This window comes from Euprymna scolopes, chromosome 19 (genome assembly GCF_053919585.1).
Source record: "Euprymna scolopes isolate OS-2025 chromosome 19, ASM5391958v1, whole genome shotgun sequence".
NCBI classification, from domain to species: Eukaryota; Metazoa; Mollusca; class Cephalopoda; order Sepiida; family Sepiolidae; genus Euprymna; species Euprymna scolopes.
This window is the reverse complement of record NC_136500.1, coordinates 79,512,141-79,534,679: the sequence shown is the minus strand read 5'-3', so window position 1 is coordinate 79,534,679 and position 22,539 is coordinate 79,512,141. Positions and strand designations below refer to the sequence as shown.

The window sequence follows — 22,539 nt, the reverse complement described above, 5'->3', positions numbered from 1 at the left end:
AGTAGAAGTACATTTCGGGCCAATCGCCAGGTCAGAGAGAACTCCGAATTGCTCAGATGACTCAAACCCAGATCTCACTCCAACCCAACCACATGCATAGCTAGTCGGCAGCCCCCCCCCTTACTAGATCTGTGGAATTCCCTATGCGTAGCAGTCACAAGATAGCTGGACCTTGGTAGTCATTTTAGTGCGGCTCGGCACTCTTTTAGGAAGGCAGATTCTCCCTACAGCCTGCAACGGCTCTCAATAGAGGTGGAACGAGAAAGGTGGCAGTAACCGCGGGATGCCACGGTTGTTGATCTTGCATATAGTGGCTCAAGAAGGCCCAATGACACTTCAAGAAATCATCCTCTAATCTAGTATAACAAACTATGGAGTCAGGTTATCAGGAACTGAACCGATGACGATCATCAATGTTGATCGTTCAGAATGATGAAGATGGCATATCAATCTGAAAGATAATGGGAGGGGGGAGCCTAACAAAGAGCAAATGAACTGACTTTGAGAATCAACAGCTATGCAGCACAATAACAAATTCTATAAGTCTCCTGCAACTGTACATGTGCTCATATTTTGAGTTTTCCCCTTTGCCAATGGATTCAACTTTCTTGTTAAGCACTGCCAATATAACTCTTTAGATACTTTATTTGCACAGATATTCTCTTGTCTCAAAAGAAACCAGTAGCCTTATACAAAAACTCTTAGTATGACTAAGGACTATCATCAACAAGCAACCAAGAAAATAGTGCACATAATTGTACAATACTGTTCAGATGCACTAAGTAATTTGGAGTTTTATTAGACATTTTTGTTCATCATATTTAATGTTCTGCAAGTGTCCTGGACTCTGAGGTAAACAACACAAGGTGACACCTCTATGCAGTCTAATACCAGTCATGTTTTAAGTCGGGTCTTCCTCGACTTACCATGCTTCCTAGTGCATGAGGGTAGCCATGAGCGTTATGCTGCACATGGCCAAATCACCAGGGATGCCAGGCACATAAAACATTCAAAATCTCACCAATACCTAGTTTCTGATGAAGTACGGTTGAAGGAATCTTTTCCTCCAGTTTGCCATCGCATATTCACCTGATTATTGCATGGCCGTTATGCCGAAGTCGTTGCAAAACAGAAGTGCTTGGGGACCATGTCTTACTGCTCTGCAAAATGGCCAACAAAATTTTTTTTTAAAAACTTTTACTCACCCCAAACAAGGCATATTGTTACTTAAGTATAAGGGGCTATCACAATAGAGATTACACTTAGGGGACGGGGGCAACCTGGGTGGTGAATTATGCAGCAATACATTTGTTAATATTACATTTATCTTTCCCCATGTTGGTACAGTTGGGATTTCCAAAATTTAAGACATCTGAGAAAAGCAAGAATTTTGGCATCTGGGGACCTCTACAGTAAAGGGATGAGATTTTGATGCTAGTCGGGTGATTCAGGATATTTACTAGTGATGGGACAATTCCAACATTTTTCTAGATTCCGATTCTTTATAAATTTCTAATTAACTATAAAATAGCTATTTCCCCTGATTTTCGTAAAAACATGTGAAATATGCAGAAATTTTCTTAAACGTCAAAATACGCTTGTGAGGGATGCTCTATCGATTTTAGCTTTACTGGTATTTTAAAATCAATAATTATTTATTATTTTATCATTGTTACCAGCAATGGAAGATTTTAGTTTAAAACAAAATCAAATTAAAAAAAGACAAAATCGTTTTGGCATCGAAAAATAGCTATCAATTTTTCCGATTCTGATACCTCCAAATCTTTGATTTTTCCGATTAATCATCCCAACACTAGTATTTACTGGTGTTGGGATGATTAATCGGAATCACAAAAATCAAAAATTTGGTGAATATTGGACTCAGTTTCAGAAAAAAAAAAAAAAAAAAAATGTGCCTGTGCTAAAAACTATTCTTTACATGAAATTTTGTTTTAATAAAAAAAAAAAAAAAAAAACTATGTAAAGAATAGTTTTTAGCACAGGCACATTTTTTTTTTTTTTTTATTAAAACAAAATTTCATTAGTGATATTACCAATAAAATTATAACTAAATAGGATGGCACTTTCTGAAATATTGTTAAGTGAATATTTAAATTTTTTTAAATATTCACTTCATATTTCAAAAAGTGCCATTCTGTTTATTATAACAGGGACATGCGAGTTGTGTGCTTGCACTTGAAGATTTTAAAACTGTCCAGTTAACATCACGATGAACTACTACCAAGAGATTTTTTACATCTCCAAGAAAAAAAAAAAAAATCACTTGAAAAGGGGTTGTTTGAGCCAAAATCTTAAATAAGCTTTCGGCTCAACCCCTTTTCAATCTAAATATCTATTCAAAGAAAAATTATATTGTTCTGGATTTCTAAAATCTATAGATTATTCTTCCTCAAAAAAAAAAAAAAAAAAAAAAAAAAAAAAAAAAAAAGTATCTTTTTACATTTGCGTAAATATGTGTGTGTGTGTGTGTGTATATATATATATATATATATATATATATATATATATATATTACACAGGTTATTATGCTTTAAAAACTATAGTCAAATATTTAGAGATTTGAAAATTGGAATCAGAAATTGTATCAGAATTGGAGAAAAATATTGAAATCACCCCATCATTAGTATTTACGTTGAGGAAGTACGAATGCAGAGAGTTTATTGAAGTACATGACATTCTTAATAATGGTTCAGATCAGTCATGCTTATTAAAGGAATAGAGTTTAATCAGCTGCTGCCACCAAAGTGCCATTGAAGTGAATAGAATCTAAACTTATTGACAATCATCTGTTTGTCAACAGTTAAGACAGCTTGCCGTGGAACATCAGACTGACAGAACTTTTGTAAAACATCAATCATTTTGATACAAGTCGATTAAGAATCGACTTGTATCAAAATGATTGGCAGGAGTTCAAAATCATTCAATTGTAAGTACCTAATGCCAACTAAATTTCTCTCAGAAACTATATAATAGAATGATTTGACAATCATCTGTTCGACGACACATCATGCAAAAATTGCTGAATAAAAACCTATTATATTTTCTTCATTGATTACTCCATCTCTTCCATATCAAAGGAGTCAGAATCTACCAGGCCCTTGTCCGCACCATTCTCCTTTATGGGTGCAAGACTTGACCTGTGCGGGTAAGTGACCTATGCAAACTAGAAGTATACACCCATCACTGTTTTCACCGCATCCGCTGGCAACAGTTTATCCCCAAGAGTACAATTCGCACCTGTACAATTCCCTCTAAAATTTCTATTTATCAGACCCCTTTGCTGGTTTGACCACGCTCTTTGACAACACCCAGGTGACTTCACCTGTTAAGTCATCCATCCAGCTCCAGCATGGAAGAACCGTTGCAGTGGCAGTAGTCAACTCAAAAACTTGGCTCAGGACAGTGAATCAGGATACTGAATGATTCTGGATTTACAGGATCTGTCGCTGGAACCGTGAACAGCTTGCACTCATAACAGAAGCAGCCCTGAATGACTGAGCCTGGTCAGCCGAGGTCTTGGATGTGGTGAAGTTGTTGGAAAAAGCTGGCCCAACTAACCCAAGGTGAATGCCACAACCATGACTTCCATATCAGATGTAGGTAACACGTTGGCCATATTAGCACATTGTGATCTTCTCCATGAAATTATATCATTTTTATATAGTTTTAATGTGGCATTGGTGGAGTTCATATCTGATGGAATTACTCCAAATCTTCAACCTAATTTGAAAATATTAGAACTCCCCCATCATGAAATATTTTATTCAATGATTAAAATCTTTTTTTCTTTTGCCCGAGACGTTTGGTGTAATATACATTTTTTTTAAAAGGAGACTTTTCTTCATTTTATGGTGATATTAACCTTGACAGGGTCAACAACATAAATATTAGGAGGCCTTTTCATTAAAAGTCACATAACCCACCAAGGTCACAGGTGTAGTCCTATGATCACAAAGGATCATATTTTTTTGTTTTAATTCTTTAAAATATTGTCACGAGATTCATAGAACTGGTCCAAAAGTAACTATTTTATTTTCTAAAAGAAATTATTTTACATTTGGACACGTACAATTAAAATAAAATTTTATATTTGTTGAAAGTATATTTAATTACTAATGCATATGTAACTTATGCAAGTTAAAAATGCACCTATTTTGAAATTTTTAATGTTTTTCTGCTTTTTTTTTTTTTTTTTTTACAATCTTTTTTCTTGATAATTGTATTATCAAGAAAAAAAGATTGTAAATGTTGAATTTTTTTTTTTTTAACTATATTTTCTCATAAGGAACTAAAAAAGCTAAATTTTGGTCAAAAAGTTACTGGACAAATTTTTAGGAGATATCTTCTCCCATCTGTTCTCTCAATAAATAAAACTTGTCATAGTATCATTGATAAATTTTGGAGAGATCTTTAGTTTTAAACACCGTCAAGACTAAAGTCTAAGCTTTTTCATTTCTTTTTCGAAATTTATTAAATTCCATTAAAACTTTTCAGGTATAAAAAGACGGTTTCAAGTTCATTTCTTCTGTGAGGAAGTTTTTTTTTATTTTTATACTAATATTTTTAAAAGTAATGCTTATCCTCATTGAAAAGTATCTCATAAAAAAAAACAAAAAAAAAAAAACTTTTATAACGGTGTAAACTAGAACTTTATATATTTACTAGAATACCCGTGACCCGTTGGGTCAGTATGTTATATTAGCTATGGAATTAATGTATGAATGTGACACTTGTAACATAAAGAAAATAGTTGTTTGTGACATAACAGAAACATTTCTATGAAAGTATATTAAAATGAAAAAAGAATATAGCTAGATTTCTATGAGTCATTCTGTTTATAATTGTTTATTTTTGAAAAAAAAAAAAAAAAAAAAAAAAAAAACAGCCATTGAATTATAAGGTAATTATAGGTAAGTGTGCACTGAACAGATACCATAATACTTAAAGCTAAATTCAAATTTTGATATATCTTCATATAAACGTGAAAAAAAAATTTTTAAATCAAAAAAAATCAAAAGTTACGATTTTTAGCAAAACAAAATTTTATTTTCAATACAAAGAAAATTTTGGAAGTTGAGAAGTTATCTTTTGAACTTCAAAATAGCCACATTGATGAAATCCACGATTGTCCATCCCTGAATTTTAACATTCTAAAAAAAAAAAAAAAAAAAAAAAAAAAAAAAAAAAGCGGTTCCCTTGTCATAAATTTGATTTTAAAAAATAAAACAATTTTTGTGATTTTTGGAAGATGACGTCTTTGTTCATGTTGATGGGTACCTCAAATATTTGTATTTTTTTTTTATTAAGTCAAATTCTAAATAACACAATTCATTAATCAGATTTTGGTATTTATGCAGACTACGGATTGTGTTGAAATAACATTATTTAGCAACTTATTTTTAACTAAATTATCCAACAGATTTTTCTCTATGTTGGATATATTTTTGCACTAGTAACTTTGCATTTAAATTATCTTTATGAATCGAAATAATTTTTATTTTATCGTTAGATTTTAATTTGTTTAATTATTGTTTGTTTTAATTTATTTATTGCAGACTTATTCTCATCTTTTATTAGTTGTTGTTTCCCGATGTTCCGGCCAACTATTCCTCTGGCCTTCATCAGGTGGTAACTGCGACGGATAGGAACTTTGAATCTCCTAACTGCATTCTCAGCAATCACTGCCATCCGTAGTTGTCGTCGTCTCACCATGTTTTTGGCCAAGTAAGCCTCTGGCTGGCTTTGGGTAGGATTGAAACCGCTATCTTCAGACAATGCTCATCTGGAACTGTAGAGATTCAACGTCTATCTGAGCTATGGGTCCCGAAGGGCGATCAAGGTTGGATTTTTTGGATCTTATAAATCCACGTTTATTATCTGATCTCCCATGGTCGGGTCCATTAATTAATATAAATAATACTCATCTCAATAATGAATTCCAATTAAAATAATATATATTGTTTGTTTATTCCAAAAATTCATAATTCAGTGCAGTATTTTGATTGTCTTACTTCAAATACGCATAATTCTTGTGTTTGCTTTTTAATTTATATTAAATAAAATTCAGTTTCAGTATAAATCGAATTATATTCCTTTGTTTTTAAATGCAAACATGACTTAAGTTTTAAACCCATGAAACAGAACGTTTTGCAGAAACAGAACACAGCTTTTCCCTTTTGAATTAATTCTCATCTTTTTCAATTAATATTGAATAAGTTCAGTTCCAGCATAAATCGTGTTTATTTTTCTTATTCAATGTAAATCTTTCAGTTTTCTAATGTTTTTGTAAAATGTTCTCATTCATTATCGACAATCTGTTTGACAGATCCTGCTTGCTAAGATCTCAAGCATGCTTGAATCAATATTTGTGTCGTGGAGAGAGAAAAAGGAAGAGCCTGAAAAGAAAGTGTATGTGCGTGACTCGGCTGAGTTTTAACTAGGAGTTTGATCACTTGTACCAAAACACGTCTTCAGACTTACGACAACCATCAGCAATACACAAGTTATCCATTATTATTTTCTCTTGCTCTCTCTCTTCACGAGATACTAACCCCCATCAGGGTTAATACCACCATAAAATATAAAGGGGGGGTCTTTTGAAAAGGGTGTATTACACAGAAAGTCTTAAAAATAAAATCCTTTTATAAAATATTTCATAACATTTTTTGGTTTTCTAATTTTCCATAGATGTGACCAAACTAATTCTTCAACCTAAGTTTTTATTGATTACTCTCAAAGATGTGTGCCTATATTTATCTAATCAGAGAACAAATAAATTTTTTTAAATCAATCAACTACAATGTTTCAAGCAAACTAATGTACATATATTAGAATTACATAGAAAAATGCGAGCATGGAAAGTATTATGGTTAAGATTAAGCTTAGGAAAGTAAAAGGACTAGTTGTTAAAACTGGAAAAGGAAAAGACAAGATATTCTAGTAAAAATATAAATTTATAATTCAAAATACTTAACATATAAATTCTTAATACTGCAATATTTTAAGGTATAAATTTATACTGCCTACAGTATAGTATATAATACACATGTATATAATCAAATAACATTATAAATAACACCATAAGACGAAGCAAATACCGTAACCAGGGTCAGGAAAAACATTGTAACCAGAAAAAAAAAAAAAGAAAAGAAAACATCTCAGGGCCACCATATCCCGGGGTTCTACTGTAAATGACTAAGTGAAAAAATTAAGAGGTAATGTTCATGATATCATTCAGAAGATTAGTGTACCTATTTACTATGCCTCCCCACGGGACAGAGTTAGACACTAGGGTCGTTTTTTAACGTCAGAAGATTAGTGTAACTGAAGTGTTGACAATTCAATTTCTTTTTTTTTTTTTTTTTTTTTTTTTTGCAGCTATTCAAGATTTTATAGAAAATATTAATTGCAATTAGTTTAAGAAATGATCAAGGTAATTTGAAAATAAATTTGATGAATTGCCTGTATAAAAAAAAAAAAAGTGAACTAAACCAAAAAAAAAGTGTGGGCACATGTATATTAATATTTTTAAATAATTCTGGAAAAACATAAGTAGAACTAACACTTACTATTGAAGCTACAAATGGTATTTGAACAATTAAATATACAAAAAAAAATAAAAATATAAATAAATTAATAACATCTAATAATAATACAAATACAATAAATATACAAAAAATATAAACTTAGCAATGCTAACAGATAAATATATTGCAATTTCACTGGAATGGTCAAAATCAATTTATGCAAGTAGTCACTTTTTTTCCCCCCTGTCAATTCTGTTGCTGATTTTCAGGCATAAAAATCATGAGCTTAGTTTAGAATTAAATTAAATAAAACGTGCCTAAGTCATCACCCTCATCATCTCAAGGGACCAAGTCATCCTTAAGATGATGAGATTACTTTGTCTACAAATTTGGGGCTCTTCAAAATCATTTATATCAAATAAAGTCGTTTGTCTACCGAAACGACAAAAACCAATTGCCCATCCTAGAAATGATGGATAACTCACACTGGGTGTTCGTTTTAAAGTGAAGTTGGCTTGCGCAGAGCCAAACTCACTCTCGTCCCAACCAGCCTGATCCAGTGAAAGGACTGGATCAACAGCTGGAGACCAGGTGGAATGCCGGAGCTGCCGGAAGTGTCAATGTCCTACATAAAGTGCTCAATATTCCCAAATCGTTATCCATCTGGTATTGGCTTGGTTCATTGTTACTTAATTTTGGTGATCTAACGAGAACCAATGCATCAAAATGATTATGTCAAATAAAGAAAACAGTAGACGTTTTTTTTTTAATGTCTAAAATATGAAGAGGTTAAGCAGCTTTAAATGACGACAAGGGTGAATTCTATAAAGTCCAAATCCGACTAAATTGGTAGACCAAAAATAACTAATCAATTTTTATTAGTTTAAGGTCAGTAGCACAATTAATTATTTAGGAAAATTGATTTATTTAAAAAAAAAAAAAAAAATTAGGTCAGCAAATTTGGGTTCGTTTTTTTTTTTTTTTAATTTATTCTTTTTTCTGTTATCTATTTACCATTGCTAATTTTACTGTTCAAATATCATTTTTAGCTTCAATATTTTAAGTTAATTCTGCTTTTCTTGTTTTCCAGGTTTATTATTTAATATATATATATGCGCTCGCATTTTTTCAGTTTCGGATTTTTTTTTTTCTTTTCAATTTTCTTGCTTTGTTGAGAATGGAGCATCCCATGAGATTATCAAAGGGCATCATATATAAGTGATTGGAGTCAGATACAATTACCGATTCCGATTCTATTTAAATCTAAATATTTAACCATAGAATTGTTTTCTTTTAGGGAGAGGGTCGGATTATCATAAATACCTGTGTAATATCTGCATATATATATATATATATATATTTTTTTTTTTTTTTAAATGTAAAAAAAATACACACAGAGGTTATCTATAGATTTTAGTTTTATTAATTAATATTATATAAATGTATTAATATATTAAATGTTATTACAATATTTATCAATGGAAAATTAAGTTTTAAACAAAAATAAAACAAAAGGATCATTTTTGGCATTGGAAAATATGGATAAAATTTTCAAATTAGGATTCAGATTCAAACATTCCAAAAAGTTCTGATTAATTGTCCCAAGTGAAAATATCGATGAAAATGACAATAGTAGCTTGAATAACTTAAAGAATATAAAAACGGTTATGTTAGAATATGAATTCCCACAAAAAAAACAGTCTAAATAAAACTCCTATGCTTAACGCTCACAGACAACATGAATTGGAATCAGTACATCAAGAGAATTGCCAAGACTGCAGCAAAGAAAGTGGGCTCTCTTTACCATGCTAGAAAGTTGCTTATGCCTGAAAGTATCCTGTACCTCTACAAGGTGCATGGAGTATTGTTGCTCCATTTGGACTAGTGCATCACCCACCAGTGCATCTACTATTAGTCTTACTTCTAGACAGGCTTTAAAAAAAGTCGCTAACCTAATAGGTCCCACAATGTCAACCAAACTCCACCCTCTGTCCCATCATCAAAACGTTGCATCTTTGTGCCTATTTCACAAATACTTTAATGGAATGTGCTCATACAAACTCCAATCATTTGTGCCCCTCAATGCACATATACCTGACAAACCTGTATAGCAACAAAATCCCACCCCTTCACTGTCAAAGACCCTAAATGTAAGAAAGCCTTCTACTCTAACAGTTTCTTCCTTTAGATTGCTGTACTTTGAAATTCCCTCCTGATTTCTTTACTATACTAACATTTAGAAGTTCAAATATAATGTGAACAAACATCTTTCTGCTCAACTCCTTATACATAGTGTCCTTGCAAATTTTGTCCCAAATAGTAACCCCTTATATCCAAGTGGTGGCACTGTGCCTTATTAAGTGAAAAAGCAGTAAAAAAGGGGGGGGGATTTTTTTTCACCAAGACTCATTTCAGTAATAGATTTTACAAAAAAGATCAAGTCTATGTAATGCAAGAAAATTTTTTTATTTATATTGTATAAATCAACTTTATCGGATTTCCTCTTTTTGAATGGCACTTTAGGGATCTATACTACATAAAGGTTAAAACTATTAATCCTTTTTATTTATTTTTTTTTTTTTTCGTAAAGTGTCAAAATAACCTACAAACAATTCAGGATTTTTATGGAATTTTGGTATCCATTAAACTGAAGCCATGTCAAAGTTTTTAATTTGATTTTCAGACATTGAAAAGCTAGTGTATTTATATATATATATATATATATATATATATATATATATTACTGCAGTTTCCATTTATCTCCCTCTCACAGTGGGAAGATTAAACACAAGGTCAGGAAAGTGCGATTAGAAAAGCCAGTGCTTTAGAGGAAGGGGATTGATTAACCAAAAAATGCTTGGGCAGCCTTGTAAGCATTTCCCTGGTTAGTGAATGTATGATTTTTTTTATATATTACAATAGAAAAATGCAAGCATGAAAAGTAAAGCGTTAAGAATTTTTTTTTTTAATTTTAATTCAATTTATAACATTATATAATCAATTCTTAATGCTGCATCATTTTAAAGTTATAAAAGTTTAAAGTTAAAAGTTAAAAATTTATTATATATTTTACTAGAATATCTTGTCCTTTTCTTTTCCAGTTTTAATAACTAGTCCTTTACTTTTCCATGTTTAAGTTTAACCATATTACTTTTCATGCTCGCATTTTTCTATTGCTATCCATTATTTTTCCAGGCTTCTAGTAAATTCACTTTTACTTAGTTTAATTAGTCTTATTTTTTTGCCTCCATAAAACATAACATACACATATATAATAACAATGTACGGCACTCGTCTGCTTTCAATAAAATCCCCCAATTATCTCCCTTTCATTCTGTTTCACTTGTTACTTCTCTTTTCGCGAGAGCAGTGAATTAGTAGCAACAGTAGTTGCTGAAGCGACATGGTTGCTATGGAAACCAGCCATAAAAAAACGTAGCTCACCTTACATTTCACGATTTTGAACACCAGTAAATTCATAACTTATTTTACTGAACGAAAATTGAAAAAAAAAAATTTTTTTTTTTTTTTTTTTTACATTATAGCTAAGAAGATGATCTATAAACTCTAATAATTGTTTGATATTTGGTCAAAAAATGAGTGAGCGGTGAAGCTTTAAAGCAGTTCTAAATGACTAAAACTGCCACTTAACCATATATTCAAACACTGTTTAAATGATATATTTATGCAAGATAAATTGTCTAGACCCAGAGGGTCAAGCATACTAAAATTCTGAGAATCTTGTATGTACACCGGATGACATCACAAAATGAAGTTATCTATGAAAATAGCTTGAACATGCTCCAATCACTTGTCTGAAACAAAGGTATTCCAAGAATATAACTCAAGACGAAAGGGATAAACATCTATGGTCCCTATTATCAAATATTACAGTAGAACCCCGGGATATGGTGGCCCTAGGATACATTTTTCCAGGTTATGGAGGTGATGTTTTTCCGACCCCTGGTTATAGTATTTGCCTCACCTTATGGTGTTATTAATATTATTTGATTATATACATGTGTATTGTATACTGTACTGTATTTTGTTACTAATTTTTAATATATACTGTAGAAAATTTTGCTTAGGCCCCGCCATACAGTGATTTCACCTGATGATCCCAACCCTGGAACGGATTGATGCCATATCCCGGGGTTCTACTGTATATTTAAAAGAGCACCATCAATGAGGGGTGCTTAATCAGTTTAGACCAAAATAGACCAACCATTCTGATGAATCTTTGCATTTTTAGCTTAAGTCATTTTATTTAAACTCTTTTAGAGTTGAACAAATCAATTAAAAGGCTTTGACGTCACATGGTTATCTCATTCTTACAATTGCGTTCATAAAACATTAATTCTATTTTTAACCTGAATATTTGGATGGATAAAAATTAAATTATATTTGCATGTTGATTTTATTTACACAGCCTAATCTTAATGATGAAAAAAACGAAAAGAGCACTTAGAAGCAAAGTGGGCAAATTACAATCTAAATTACTCATGGATGTTGACTAAAACAATAACATCAGCTCTGAAAACTGCGTAGCTTCTTTTATCCAGAAATATACTTATCCAGTAAGTCTTATGCAAAAGATATAAAGGCACGCGTGCACACACACTTTATTACTTTTGATAATGCCATATTTTTTACAAGGCACGCGTGCACACACACACTTAATTACTTTTGATAATACCATATCTTTTAGAAATGTGTCTTGTGAAATACATGGTAAGTAATAGCAAAGTATCTATGCATAATATATTAACTTTATTGATGATCATACATTTAAACTTACTCTCAAAACATTGCCTGTTGTCTGCATCATATCACGTTATAGGAAAATAGTATTAATTTGGCAACCCTAGCCCAATTATGTTCCACAATTCTTTGTTGGTTTCATTTTGATATTGTCTTTAAATATAATATTCATAAACTGATTTTTTTTTTTTTCTTCAAAGAAATGTTTATTTACAATTATTTTTTTTTGTTTATTTGCAGGCACTTTTACAGAAATAATGAACAAATATTAAAAAAAAAAAAAAAAAAAGTTACAAATATTATTTATATTTAAAAATCAATATTTTTTTAATCAAAAAAAAAAAAAAAAAAAAAAATGTGCAAAAATGAAATGAAACAAGAAATCAGGGAACGTAATTAGCTGGGATGACAGGTCATGATGTAGACAACAGACAATGGTTTGAATTAATCTGCCTGATGGCTAATACATCTTCATAAGACAACTATTATCATCAGCATTCTTCTGTACAGCTGCAAGTCATGGACCATCTACGCTAGATAGTAGCAGTAACACAACACCTTCCACCTGCAGTCTCTGCTGCATCCTTGGCATATTTTGGCAGAATAAGGTGTTCAACAGAGGTACTATCCCACACAAGCCTTCTTAACATGTTCACCTTCTTCAACACAGACTACACTGGTTAGGCCATGTCCACAACAAGGAGAATGGGCGCATTCTAAAAGAATTCCTGTATAGAGAGCTTGCATCTGGGAGAAGTTCCACTAGCCACCCTCAACTCTGATTCAAAGATGTTGTGAGAGGAGACATGAAGGTGAACGACATCAACATTTGGTCTTGAGAGAGCATTGCAGATGACAGCTAAAGTGGAAAGGAATCCTAAACCAATATCTAAAAGCAGGAAAGGTTAAGCTGATAAATGTTGTTGCAAATAAGTGTACATGTAGAACAGAAAACAAGTCCAAAAACCATGCACATTTGTGACGGAATCTGCCATTTCTGTATTGGTTTCTCCAACCAAGCAGACAGTATAACTAGGTTAAGGATGTTTCGCCCCATGGTAAACCTTGACCAATAGAGGCCTACTAGAACAACTAAAAGAAAAGAGTTAAAAGTTCAAAAGGTCTACATGAATAAAGTGTTTTGTTTGTATGTGTGTAAAGGAGTTCATGAGAGAGTTTATAGACTACATTTTAGAGTCCATGATTGTGATTTATGTTTGCTCACATGTCAGTAGCCAAACATCTAGAGTTTGTTGGCTGTGAAAAATCTATGCAAGAATGTTATGACTGGCAAAGGTTAATTTGGAAAGTTGAGTCTCACTGCTGACTATGCTGGAGTTGTTGCTTATCAATACCAACAGGTGTTTGACTCTTAGAGGCATCCGTTTCTGAATGGTTAAAGTCCGATTGTGTATTTTGATAAAATTAATCAATCCGTATTACGTATTTAAACCAAATAAAAATTGAATATCTCAGATCATTTTTTTCGGCACTGTCTTTGTTACTGTTAAGAAAATGGTTTTTTATAACAATTTGATTAAAAAAAAAATAAATAAAAAAAAAAAAAATAATAATTTTGGAGATTAATTCCGTAAGTGTTTTTAAATGTTAACTATTAGTTGTACCGACATTGTGAGTCTTAATTTTAATGCGGTTTTGAAAGCTAAATTTAAGGTATCGTTTGCTCATTTAATTATTTAATCAAATTGTTATAAAAACAATTTTCTTAGCACAATCTTTTCATCTTCTCTATAATATTTGATGTAAATAAATTCCACCATTTCCAATGTTGCTTAGAATTTTAAAGCTAGAAATAACTTTCAATTTGACAGATTAAATGCTTTTAAATTCATTTAAAATTTTGAAGAGTTATACAAAAAAAAAAAATTTTTTTAACAAAAGATGGTTAATTTTTCAGAAACTAAAATGCATTTTGTTGGATTTAATTACCTAATTTTTAAATTATTCCAATAAATATTCAATAGTAAGAAAAATGAATATTGCATTATGTGAAATACATACTTCGTCTAATACAACGTGAAATACATTAGTCGTCTAATACAATAAATGTAATATAGTGGTTATTTCTAATTATCTGTTAACATTTATTGCTTTAGTCATATTTTAATATGAATTTCAATCACTGATAAAAAAAATCAAAAAAGATATGAAGTGGTTTTGGGGGGGAGGGGGTAAGTACTCTTATGGAACCCCTGTTCCAGCAGTAACAAAGAGTGCCAAAAAAAATGATCTCAGATATTCACTTTTTATTTGGTTGAAATACTTAATATGGATTGATTAATTTTATCAAAATACACAGACTAACTGGAGAGACAAGTAAATAGAAACATCACAGGTTTGTCAACTATCTGATGATGCTGTGACTTGCACTTGATTTAGTTTAAAGTGTGGGACACTTGTATCTACCACACTTTCATCCAGAAACACTTGGTCCTGATAGCAAGACAGGTTTGGTTTGGTTTAACGGCATATCAACCCTTTTCAGGTCATTCAATGCCAAACCCAGTATAAAAAAAAAAAAATTTTTAAATTATGTATTCAAAGAACTTTATGTCTTCAAGTATCTATCTATTCTGATTAATTCAATAGTTAACGATCTCTTTTTTTTTTTTTTTTTTTTTTTTAGGTCTTTTATATCCTCAAATATTCATAAGGTTTAGTTGGGTTGATTCAGAGAGTAATTTATATTTTTGTAAAGATCTTTGTTACTCTTAAAAAGGATAATATTTCATCTAGACAGTTGTTTTCAAAAAGTTTCTTCATGCTGTTGTTTGAGGTATTGTTTTCTAGCTTTATCTAGAGCTCTACATTCCACAAAAAGATGTTTAATGGTGTAAGTTTTGTCAGAATGAATATTGTGGTTGTCGTTTTAGAATGAAGGAGTGTGTGAGTTTTGCATGGCCAATATGAATTCTAGTTATAACGACTTATTCTTTTCTGGATTTTGGGGTAGCAAGACAGGGTCAAGATGACCATCCATGATACTAGACGCAGGAATTGTCTCCAACACGTACAGCACCTAGCACACTCATAATGGTCACCCATCTGGTACTTACCGGCCTCGTTGTTTAACTTCGAGGATTATGTAGGTAACATATATTGCTTATGGAAAAAAAAAAAAAAAATTAAACCCTTATAAAGTTGATTCTTCACTTAATCGTCAAAAACGTTAAAAATACATGTACATTTACAGGACTAAATGAAGTTTATTTAGTCCTGTAAAGGCTACCGTAGTTTCTTCTAAACTATCATTAAGTTTTTGTATTTTTTAAATTACCTACACAAAGATACTGTACATCTGAAGAGCGTTCAATGGTTGGCAACCAGGATTGTGACAAAACTCCATGCTTACCTACAAAGAGCAGCCTTAAAGACTAGACCTATTCTCATTTGAGCAATGGAGGATAAGACCTGATTCTGATATACAACAATATCAACAAGAATGTAAACCTACTTTTTAAGTATTTCACTCCAGTGTGAAATTGTGGTTTGTACAAAGATAGCATGTATTCTGCCAATTCATATGTCATAAGTCACGTTGAAAGAGGCAAAAATATAAAAATGTTAGAAATCATTGCAAGAATGAAACAACGGCAACCAAAAAAGCATGACAAAAAAAAAACAAGAAATACATAGAATTGCAGAAAATAGGAATTCGTGATTTCTGGAAAATCTATAATAGTGTAGTGAATAAAGGATAATCAGTAATTCCTCCACTATCCAACAACCAGAAGGTCACATGCATGTCAACCAAGAAGACAAAACTACTTGCCCAGTGATTCACCTCAAACTCCACCTTAGGCTCAAACTTCCTTCCAAATTTCCCTATGTGGACTGAAGCCACACTTGTATGCTCAGAAAAATCACTCCTCATGCCTGCAACATCATTAAAAACTTAGACACTTTTAAGGCATGTGAGCCTGATCTCATCCCTGCTATATTAATTAAGAAATGCTCAGTTGAGCTATCCCCCATACTTTCCAAATTTTACAACAAATGCCTGGCAGAATCCTTAGTGGAATAGGGTCGTAAATAGATGGTAACATTTAATGCTACTAAGATTAAGTTGCTTTCCTTTACCAATTGCAAGAAGCTTTCCCAACCACAAATAGCTATGACTAATAACACCCTACCTGGATGTTCTTCCTTCAAACTCCTCGGCTTATCACATGAAATATGAATGTATTTACATCGAGTACATTGTGAAAGATGCTAAAATGGTGGGCTCCTCTATCATGCTAAAAGATTACTCTCATCCTGTACCTCTACAAAGCCACTATTTACCCATGCATGAAGTATTGTTACCACATCTGGACTGAGGCATCTACCGTTAGTCTCTCCCTTTCGGACAAGGTTCAAAGAAGGGTCTCTAATCTATTAGGACCCGCATTGTCGACTAAGCTCCAACCCCTGTCCAATCACCGCAATCTTGCATCCCGTGCCTGTGTTCCAAGTATTGTAATGGAATGTGCTCTAATGAACTCCTTGCATTTGTGCTCCCTTGACAAACCCGCTTAGCAACAAAATCGCACCCTTTCACTGTAGAGGTTCCTAAACACCAAAAAGCCTTTTACTCTAATAGTTTCTCTCTGCAGACAGGCAGACTTTAGAATTCCCTTCTGCTTATCTGCTTTCTTGACTTTACCGACATGCAGAAATTCAAATGTAACAAACCAACATTTTTCTAGTCTTCCCTAAACATGGTTTCAAATAGCTCTTTACGTTCAGGTGGTGATATGCCTTGTTTAGGTTGAACATAAAAAATATGTTGCTTAGAATATAAGGGAGAACACGATGTGGAGATTGAAAGGTTCTATTTCATATTTTGTACTAGCATACATGACCCATGAACATGTACTAGACATGCCAACCTCAAGATGAAGTAATGCCTGGAAGGATGATTTTATAATAGAACAGATACTATACTACCCTCACCTGAATTGAGTATAAGAAATAGTAATATTGCTTTGGCTTCAGACAGATACCAAATCTCCATTATAAATAAATAAATGTTATCTGAGACTGGAGGCAATGCAATGGACTTGTGCAATGAGATTAAAGTCTAGTGGCAAAGAAAATTATGGTTGTATCAGTTGGTAAATTATAAAAGGAAGCTGTATTACCCGGCACAACAAGGTAATAAAGGATCTGAAAAGTTTTTAAAAACCACCAAAACGATTTAAAATTCAGTAGGAAGTGGGGGAGGGCAGTAGTGAGGCTGAAATTAAAAAGAAATAAAGCGAGTAAACTGGTGTTTATATACGGCATAATTATGCTGACACATAGGTTCTCATTAGATCACCAAAATTAAGCAACAAAGAGCCCGGAATGCAAGGCGCTGTATGTCATCTTCCTTTGATCAGGAAATTCATGCGGCTGGGAACCGCTTGTGAATTTGATATTCTCTGTAAACTTTCTGCTTTGGAGGAAGCCAGCATAACAGGATCAGGTTTGATAGAAAGTTAGGATATTACTCCATAGCGGAACAGTTTAGAACTGTGTGCAGTTAAAAGAGCCGTGTCCCATCTAACCTGTCCAGATCGATAAGAAACTAGTAACATGGAATACTCTGGAGAGAGAATAAAAATTTTGGGATACAAAAGCAGTTGTGCAAGAGGAAGAGTGACAGAAGTTCATTAATCAGAAGACAGGATGACATTGGACAAGTTTGTAAACTTTTTGTTGATGTCAGCTTTGGAAAACTGGTTTAAAGATTGGGGAGGGGGGGGGTTGTCACAATTCAGAATATTAATCTCCTCAAAAGCTGATCTCAGAGATGGCTGTCATGAAAGCTTCTGCACAAGTCAACATTGGTGATTTCAGACTTAGCATGATTGATCTTGAGGTCGATTGCAGCAAGGGCTAGAATGATTCAAGAGGTTCTCAACAACCTCAGACCAGCTGCTTCTAAATGTTGCAGATGTTCTAAGATGTAGTCACTGAACAGGCGACATCAACTCACAGGATAAGAGTCCCATCAGATTACAAGGATGTGGTCAGCTATGACCAGGGTGCTGGAACTGGTGTAGGCAGTGTGTACCAAAGGATGAAGCGCAGGGGCTCGGCGGAGATGGTCACGTTGGATAGAAATGAAAGCATTATTCGCATTCACCTTAACCAGCAAACAGTCCCGTCATTTATCAAAGAACTGCCCACCTGTGGAACACTGTTCTGCTAGCCTGCTTCCCAGTTGAACACAACATGATAGCTTTCAAATCCAATGTAAACAAGTTCTTGTTGAGCCGTACCCATAATAACCAAATTCTACCCAATTTTCACCATTAACAATTACTACACTACCATCTTGTATTCATTAACCCTTATCCTCAAGTGTCTTTCAGGCCTTGATAAATGGTGACTAAGTAAAATAAAAAAAGTTGCTGCATATAGTTTTTTACAATAAAATTACAAGGGTCAAGAAACATGATTATATAGTAAATAGGTCCATATTTATCGAGGGCCAAAAGACACTCGAGGATAAGAATTAATCAGATTATTCACAGTTGAATTTCATTATATTTGTATTTTTTTGTTGTAAATTGTTAGCTTTCATTTTGCTTGTTATTTTCTAGTTTTTTGTTTTTTGTTTATCAGTGTAGCAATTTACAAAATACAAAGAATTGTCCGCGTAACTAAAGAAACCTAAAACAATTACAAAGAATGTAAGTAAATGAAAAGCAACGTTAAACCGAACCACAAACTTTTACTCAACTAAACCTGTTAGGGCTTGTTTTGGTTATAAACAACAATTCAGTTTAAAATCTGTAGAAGTACCAAAGCATAAATTTAAACAAAAACATGGTAAATTTTTCACATTCGAATTGTCGACTTTTGTAGGATTTCGGGGATGCTGATAACGAATATCGGTTCAATTTGGGACTGATAATTCGTTTACTAGACAGGAAAACATGATACCCAACATAAAAACTAATGTAATCCCTGACAGCCATTTTGTTTTCACCACCGAGCAGTTAGTAATGCACATGCGTGCAACTAAAGCAGACGACAAAGCAGATATTTTCACACACCCCCCCCCCCCAAAAAAAAAAAAAAAAGAAATTTAGAGGTTCATTCCGAAAACCGTTTTTAACATAGGGAATTCGGGGTTGTTTATTCCGAAAGCTGTTCTTAACATGGAGAGGTTAAGTGTTTATTCCAAAAGCCGTTACGCATGCGCATTATTACTAATTCGTGAAAAAAATGTTTGCCAGAGATTGCATTAGCTTTTATGTTGGAGAACAAATGTTTTCGATATTGGTGCAATGGTGCACTTATTGAACCGTGCTGAAATAATGTTATTTAGAAAGCCATTCTTAACATGGGAGAGGAGAGTGTTTAGTACTTTCACCTAAAAAATTAAAAGGTGCTTATGTATTTTTGATACCGCACTATTTTTAAATAGTTTTTTTTCAGGTTAAATTCAAGTTTCACGATCTTTTTTTATTAAATTGTTAGGTGGAAGCACAGAATAGTTACAAAACACCCTCACCTCCCGATGTTAAGAATAGCTTTCGAAATAATATTTCAGCGTGGTACCAAAAAAGATATTGTAAAACTAACTTGCAAACACGATTTAAAAATAGCGCGGTTCAAGAAATGCACAAGCACCAAACAACTTACATACCTCTAACTAAAATAAACATTAAAAAATATGGTACTCATACAGAAGCGAGACCGTTGCGAAATTACGTCATTATTTAGAAAGCTATTCTTATGAGGCCGTTTTGCAACTATTTTGTACTTTCACCTTACAATTTAATAAACAAAATATCCAGTAAAATTGTTAAATTTAACGTTAAGGCCCATCACGTTCGTATATTTTTTTTTTTTTTTTTTTTTTTTTTTAGATTTCGGTGTGCTAAAAACGCATCTGAAAACCGTTTCCGTCGCGCAAAAAAAAAAAGTTTGCATGATATGAAAAAATTACCTTTTCGAAAAGTGAGTGATCACTTTTCCATGTAAATTTAACTTAAAATGAGTACCCACTTTCTGGCTACCTGAGAGAAGGGGCATTTAATGTTTATTGGCTAAAAGGTTTCGTTTTTTGTTTTTATCTTTCAATAAAGACACGAGGAAATTTAAAAATAAAGAAAAATCGGAATTTTTTTACTTTAAGGCTCGTCTCATATTTGCATAGAAAAAAAAATAGCTTTTTTGTAGTTTTCGGTGTGCTTTAAAATAATATGGTAACAATTTCCGTCGCAAATTTACCGTTTGTATGGCATTAACCCCTTAGCTCTGGGACCATTTTCCATTTCACAGCCCAGCCTTCGTTTACGCTACGCACAAGCATAAAAAAAGCTGTTAAATGTGCACTCGCGTACCAAACTGCTTATCACAGTGTAGTATGGGCGAAAATTTAAAATTAGACGAGAAACAAGTAGTTTTCCAAACATGAAACCATGTAATTCTATGTTATCACGGTTGGCCATTTTTGTACGCGCAAGCGCGATGGTATTAACCCCCTGAACTCTGGGACTGTTTTCCATTAAACAGCCTATCCTTCGTTTACGCTACGCGCAAGCATAAACGAAGGCTGTTAAATGTGCACTCGCGTACCAAACTGCCTTGTCATAGTGCATTTGCGAAAAATTAAAATTAGACGAAAAACAAGTAGTTTTTCAAATATTAAACCATGTAATTCTATGTTATCACGGGTGGCCATTTCGCAAGCGCACGCACATAGCCTAGGCTCGCAAAAATAAAAAAAAACTTTAGCCAATAAACACAAAAATGCTCCCTCCCTCAAGTGGCCAGGAAAAGGGTACTCACTTTAAGTTAAATTTACATGGAAAAGTGATCACCCACTTTTCGAAAAAGTAATTTCTTCACATCATGAAAACTATTTTTTTGCGATTGAAACGGTTTTCAGATTCGTTTTTAGCACACCGAAATCTACAAAAAAAAAAAAAAAAAAAAAAAAAAAAAAAATACTTCGTTATATACGAACGTGAGACGGGCCTTAAAGTATTACCGTAAAATTAGAATTTCAAACTTGAAAATCCTGTCTAAAGATAAAAACGGTACTCATAGTCATACAGAGAGTAATCCGTGCTGAAATAATAACGTTATTTAAAAAGCCATTCTTAACATGGAGAGGGAGAGGGTGTTTTGTACTTATTTTGTACCTTACAATTGAATTAAAAAAAAAAAAAAAAAAAAAAAAAAAAACTTTAATTAAACCTGGAAATACGATTTTAAAAATAGCGCGGACCATTTTTGTGCTAATGCAGGAGAGTGGTCCGCCGGACCACTCTCCTGCATTAGCACAAAAAAACAAACAAAAACAATTCGTATTTTTCCATAAGTATCAAAATATTAAGTAGGGTGCAAAAAATAAACAGATTATTCAAACATATGTATACATATACAATGAAAACATTTTTCTTTATCTTCTCTAAAAAAAATTTTAAAAAATAATTCACAAACTGAAATAAATCGCAAACAAAAGTTAAATGAAAACATACATTCAACATATTTACACCATTTACGTAAACACCTTTCAACCAATAACTATTAAAATACAACTTTAGAATAAGAACTACTTACCTCTAAAATACCTATAATGAAAGTTGCGAATATAAATGTTGGGAAACAGGACGAAAATAAAAGAGGATGAGTATTGTTAATAAATAATAAATTATTTACGGTTTAGTATACGAGAAGTCCTCGTAAAAAGTGAAGCTGTTTGTGAATTAGAGAAACAAATTTCTCGTGTTTTTTTTTTGTTTTTTTTTAATAAATAAAAGTTTAGTATCGAAGATAAGTTAAATTAATATGTATATCATCCATAAAGTGTCTACCTGGACGTCCTAACGGATACGAGTGTAGGGAAGACAAAAAAAAAAAATGTATATCCAGGTTTATTCCATCTACGCGTAGTCCTCCATTGAACACACGCTCTACGCGGAAGTGAATTTATTTGAACAGACTGCGCATGCTTAGTGAGGTTAGGACCGGAAGTTACCGGTCTCAACAAATTTGTTTCTAGTGGTATTTACTTAATTCTGTTCTTTTTACTTTCCTCAAAATGGAATAATATTAAAATTTCTTGTCTAGAGCAATTTCAGTTAATCTACGTTTCATATTGTCTTCTCTTATCAATGTTGAGTCAATTTTGTACTGCATAACTTGTTCTTTCATCTGGAGTGATAGCTGCATTTCTACTCCTCATTTTTTAAAACATTCTTTCTCCTCAATTAATTATTTG

At 32.6% G+C, this 22,539-nt stretch overlaps 1 protein-coding gene across 2 annotated transcripts in view; it reads right to left on the bottom strand.

Moving 5' to 3' along the window:
- The window catches only part of LOC145239777 (glucose-induced degradation protein 8 homolog), a 122,770-nt gene extending 100,487 nt beyond the window's left edge, over positions 1-22,283 (bottom strand). The window contains exon 1 of one of the 2 annotated variants that reach the window (XM_080103249.1): positions 22,133-22,283. The gene's annotated coding sequence lies outside the window, so the exon portion shown is untranslated. Of the gene's footprint in view, positions 1-21,878 lie in introns of both variants that reach the window. The other variant, XM_080103248.1, reaches the window with a different exon arrangement.
- Between the last annotated feature and the right edge of the window lie 256 nt (positions 22,284-22,539).